At 32.2% G+C, this 5,852-nt stretch overlaps 1 long non-coding RNA gene across 1 annotated transcript; it reads left to right on the top strand.

Moving 5' to 3' along the window:
* The first annotated feature begins 1,048 nt into the window (after positions 1-1,048).
* LOC148781979 (uncharacterized) lies at positions 1,049-5,343 on the top strand. Its single transcript, XR_016056053.1, has 2 exons — positions 1,049-1,117; positions 2,546-5,343. It is a non-coding gene; the product is annotated as an uncharacterized LOC148781979 (long non-coding RNA).
* The last annotated feature ends 509 nt before the right edge of the window (positions 5,344-5,852 follow it).

Genomic DNA, 5,852 nt, shown 5'->3' with positions numbered 1-5,852 from the left:
CAATCATCTTAAATTCATGCATCATGTTGTCAACTGAATTCTTCAATAAGTGACAATGACGACCCAGTATAACTGATGTCATCAACATATATACAAACAATGAGAAATTTATATATACCTTTCTTATTCAAATATAACGTGGGCTCCTTTGTACTTTTTTCAAATATTGTGAAGAAAATAGTTGTCAATTCTACCATAGCATACTCTTGGGGCTTGTTTAAGGCCATGGAGAGCTTTCTTTAATTTATAGAATTTCTCTTTTTTGCCTTTAACACTAAACCTTCGGGTTGAGTTTTTCAAGTTTCCCATTAAAACAGACATCAAGTTGATAGACAGGCTATTGTTTTCGAGCTGCAACTGCTAAAATTGTCCTTACAGTTTCTAATCTTGTAATAGGAAAAAATGTTTCAAAGAAATCAATACCTTGTTGTGCATATCCTTTTGTACACGTCCATCAGGATTGTATTTTGTTCTGAACATCCATTTTAGCCCAATCATATTTTTCCCTTGAGGCAAATATGGTAACTCCCATGTTTGAATCTTTCAATGGCCATCATCCCCTCTTTCATTGCCTCTCGTCATTCTTCCATCTCAACTGTTTCTTCAAAACTCGTTGAATCTGCAGCAAAAAGAGCGAAGCTACAAGACTCATAAATTTAATGTAAGAATCTAAGTCTCATAGGTAGGCAAAGTAAAAACAACCCCAAATGTCACAGCTGGCGGTCTTAGGTATTCATCATAACCGCCAAACCTAAAGTGCAAACCAGCAACAAAGCAAATTGAGCAAATCTCATTATAGTGGCTGATGAATTACAAAATAGTCAATTATTGATTTCAACAAAAATTTACTGCTTCTTGATAGTTGAATGTCAAGCCAAACTTTCAAAAGGCAAAACTTATACCTTATACAACTGAAGCTTCTTAATCTAAGATGGACCTAAATACTTATAAATATTCCATCATTCTGCCGTTTTCATAGCCACCTTCATCAAGTATGTAAGCGACAATTCCTATAAGGTTCAGATTCAAAATGAATATTGTGTTGCAGGTGGAAGTATTCAAGTAGTGTTCACAAAGGCTAGTTTTCGTAATAACCAAGCTCACGGCTTATTTGAAGGTCCAGTATGTACAAATTCCATTTGTTACATGCATGTTCTAGCATGATATTTATACACCCATACCCCAATATGAAAATATTATTTCACATCATATATTTGGCAAAATTGAAATGAAATAACTACAATTGCTAAAGCATAACAAACTTCATTTTCCAAATTCGTATTGTAGAACATATGCTGCCTAAACAACTTTGAGTGTACTTTCCACGTTCACAGGTAGATAATGAACACAATCACAAAATTTTAATAGTTGTTGAGAAATATATAGATTGCTGGGCAAACTGCTTTAGCAAGCCTACAAAGATGTGTGTGTCTATATGCGTGTGTGTGTGAGAGAGAGAGAGACAGTTTCCTTATAAAAAAACTTGTTTAATGACAGTGAACATTGTTCTTCTTTATATTCATTAGATTATTTTCGGTTAAAAACTTTAAGGTGAAAAAGCACTAGGCAAGTTGAATTTTTTTTTTTTTGTTCCATCTTATTTCTCTAAAGGAAAAAGTTTATATAGTGTTAAGGCTTAAACAATCAAATTAGAGCCCACTACAAAACTTTTACTAGAAGATTGTTTTGATGCCCAAATATCCTCCCGATTGATCATCTCAATATCAAAATGCATGGACATGAGAAAAAAAAACGAGTTCAAGTTTTGGAAATAGTGCATCTTATAACGCGTTTTTAGACTGTCAGGTTTCAATATTTTCAAGTTTTCGTAGATCTGCTCAATCTACATTGTTTTTTAAGCTTTAAATTTTATAATTAAATATGAAAATATTTTTAAGGCTATCAATAAGATTTCCAATATTGAAACCACATTTCTCAACCCCATTTGAAGGTGTGCTTCACTTTGATTGTTTAGAGCCCCAGCTCTATACAAACCGCACCCTTCTCTAAAAGATGAGTGTGCATTGTCTAAAATAATAAAATTCATCAAAGATTAACCAAAACTACATAAAGGGAAGATTTCATCAAATATATGATGCTAGATATTCAACTTGTACACACAAGCATTTTTCAATGTGCCGAAATACTTAGAAATGATTTCATGAAAATAACTATGTGAAAATTGTACTAATATATTTGTTTTTAAGTGTAGACAAAAAAGGTTAAAAAATGATGCCTAAGAGATAAAGAAGTATGAAGATATTAAGATGAAAGTAATAATCAAATAAAAACAAACACTATGATATTGACTTACCTGATGATAGTGGTGATGCTTTCTGTTAAACATACGTGGCTTGTCAATTACAATATTTACATATTCACCTCCTAAACAAGCATATTCACAGATGGCCTGAATCTATTTGTTGACGCCAAAAGATAATATTGTCCAAAATGTATCATATGTACATGGATTAGCAGGGATGGTATGGGCAACTTGTACTTCCCTGGCTTAGACCTGATTCGGAGTTCTATTCTTGTTGTACAGGTTGGTTGGTTGTTTGCAATTCATTATGTTCGGAAAGTAATCAAACAACCAACCTATCAGGTTCAGATTTTCTTCGGTTGTTTGGAAGGGAGAGTTTGATGATGCAATATATGTCTTGATTCTTGAATCTTGCCAGAAGAGTTGAGGTACCCTCTTTTTCTTTTGCCTCTTAATGAAAAATAGTTGTAGTAAAAAAAATTGAAGTAAATAATAGAGTTGAAGTGGAATAATAGATGTACCTTCATTTCATTGTTGGAGATGTTATCAACAGTGATTCATGTCAATTGCTCTACATGTCTATCAAACATTACTACTCTTAGAAATGAATTATGTTGGTCTTGAATAGTGACTTCTACAATAAACCTAATATAAATGTAATATATGTTGTGAGCAATGGTGATTTGAATTATTTATTTATTTTTGTGCAAACTCATTTTCATAATTGCCTTTTTCTTGGGCATTCATTAAAGAATTGGCATGAAGTGCATTGAAATGCTTTTGTTGTGGAATCGGGGACAACTTTTGAGCACCATCTACAACCTACATATCTTGAGTTTTGTTTTTTCTATTGCAATTATTGTTCCATTTATATTGACAAATTTGGATCCACTCTTCAAAAAACAATGATATGGAGGAAAGAATGTTTCTTTAGTAAGACTACTTAAAAGATGGAAGACGTTACTTCATGAGAAAATATACTATGTAACCTGTCTCAAATATCCTAAAGCGATTTGCTGGATAGCTTTAAAAGATAACTATTCAGCTTCTGTCAGTACCTGAGATTGGGGTTATTGAAGGCAGTGTTTCAAGCATAGCTTGAGATTGTACAAATTCACCATTAGATGAACATAATAGAAGAAAAATTAAGGATGCAACTATTTAATGTGTAGGATATTATGAATAAGTTCTTGTGTATACCATGAAGCGAATGTTTGGAAATTTGGATCAAGGAATTTTTAAACTACCTTTGTTATTGGGGTTCACTTTACTTGAAGAATTGTCATAATAAATTATAACTAGTTAGTGTGTTGATATGGATCATATTAACTAAAGGGTGTTTAATTGTCATGATTATTGTTATGGGGTTCACGTATGCAAATACGACTGTTTTTCTTATCAAACTTGCTTTAACTTCTGCATCTACTAATTTGCCCATACCCTAACCTATAATGTGTCTCCACCCTTGATAAAATACTTAAGTTCCTTTTAGAGATAAAATAATCGGTGCGATATGGCAAAAAGATATAGTATAGCATGAAGATATGAGTTATTGTATTTGTTATTCATAATATGAATGGTTATTACCAAAATATTGTCATTTTTGTGCACTGTTCCATATTCTGCAGTATTGATGATGATACCAAGGATGTTTCTAACCATGAAATAAATAAAAACAAACATCCGTGATGCATGCAAATGAAGAGTGGTTGTTATATAATATAAAAATATTTACTAATAGTAATGTTGAGTCTTCAACATTGAGGAAGTGAGTTGAAGCCTTTGAACTTGTACTTCTTTTCGAGAGGAAGTCTTCTAAATTTTGAAGTAGAGTTGAGGTTGTATCAAAGCATATGGTTTAGCTTGAGGGGATTTTCAATCAACATGTACTTTTGAGGAGTCTGAATAATTCTTGGGTTATGAATTTATTATAAGCTTTCCTCCTTCAGATTTGATTTGAATATCTCAACATCTCTACGAAAGATATGGTTGCGATGATATCATCACCCTGTAAAATTGAGTTGATTATAAGAAGAAAATTTTAAGTTACTTACTGAAAAGAAATGTGAAGTGTAAGTTGAGTTTATTTAACAGTTTGTTTAGAAATATAAGTTTTGGGAGATAGCAAATGTTACTAAACATAAATGTGAAGTGTAAGTTGAGCTTATTTACCAGTTTGTCTAGAAATATAAGTTTTTGGAGATAGATTTCGTTTGCTTCCTGATATTTGTGTTCAAAGTTGATCTAAATGTCTAGCATGTAAAGTGAGACCTCTACTACCTTCTTCCAGGCTTGTGAATGTAGTTATTATTTCATGTCATTGGAAACATAATTGGATTGGTATATATTTTATCCATTGTAAGTGGGGAAGATATTTTTGTTGATCAAATGAATTTTTTTTTGTTTTTTTTACATGGTTAGTTGATCAAAAAAGTTGAAAGTCAACTTGCTCATTTATGTTGGTGGTAGCTATCGTTAATTCCTGCATGTAAAAGGAATTTATTTTGGAAAGTTTTGGGAAATAATAGTGTATTGAAGAAATAATAGTATGTAAATTTATTTTATAATCATTGTGATAATAAGCGTTATGAATCAAAGCAAATATTTGACATGGTTCATCTCCCATAGTTTTAGACAATCAAAAGGATAAGATGTTTACGTGTTTGTCTGTTTTCGAAGTCGATGCTGCCATTTTCTATAATTTTGATGATTGAATAAATTTTATATTGGCTATGTACATAGAGGATAAATATCAATAGGGAATGATGGAAGTTACAGGTTTACGAAAAAAAATGTATTGTAAACAACATTTTTTTCGTAATAGCCCTTGATATATTTAATATTTTTTCTTTTTGTAAATATGTTATTATCCTTCTTAGATATTCCTTTAGACAGTGCTGCATAAACATGTCTATGAATAAAAACAACATCTAGTACATAAAGTCCTACATTTTATATCGTTTGTTCTTGTAATTCATTGATAGTCGTTGCAAGTGCTAAACGAACAGGTTGGGGAGTAATGTAATGCATTCTGTAGCATATTGTTTTTTTTTAAAAAAAATATGTTAACTTACACTGTTTATTCTATTTGTTGTGTGCTCTACTTATAGCTCTCACTCGTGTTGGATAATGATCTTCTCTAGATCGCTTGCGTTTTGTGTTTGTTGTTGCCTTTCCTTGAAAGAAAAGAGATATTATTCCTTGAAAGAAAAGAGATACTCTGAATGAAAAACAGACTAGCCCTTCCCATAAAAAAGTTGTAACTAAACTGGGATCAAGTCCATGAAGGACCCTCAGTCGTTAGAAAGAAACATCGATCACCCCTCCGAGAAGTAGCTTGACATGATTCTCTACCCAAAGGTTATGTTGGTGCCGGTGATTGGGAAGACAAGAAGATTGTCTTTGTGAGGATTCGAAAGATAAACTCAGACAAGTTTTATTCTGAATGTTGTCCTTCTCACACCTCTATAAGAGCAACATTTGGTGGGGCAAGTTGTTATAGGGTATTTTTGACTGATTTAGAACCTGACCTAAATAAGGAATGAGCCAATCGCAACGTGGTCTGTAAGGACTGTGATTTTCCCAGCAT

The sequence above is a fragment of the Amborella trichopoda genome, chromosome 5 (assembly GCF_054954075.1).
Source record: "Amborella trichopoda isolate Santa Cruz 75 chromosome 5, AtrichopodaSantaCruz75HAP2 v2.0, whole genome shotgun sequence".
Lineage (NCBI taxonomy): Eukaryota > Viridiplantae > Streptophyta > Magnoliopsida > Amborellales > Amborellaceae > Amborella > Amborella trichopoda.
This window is presented reverse-complemented; position numbering and strand designations above follow the sequence as displayed.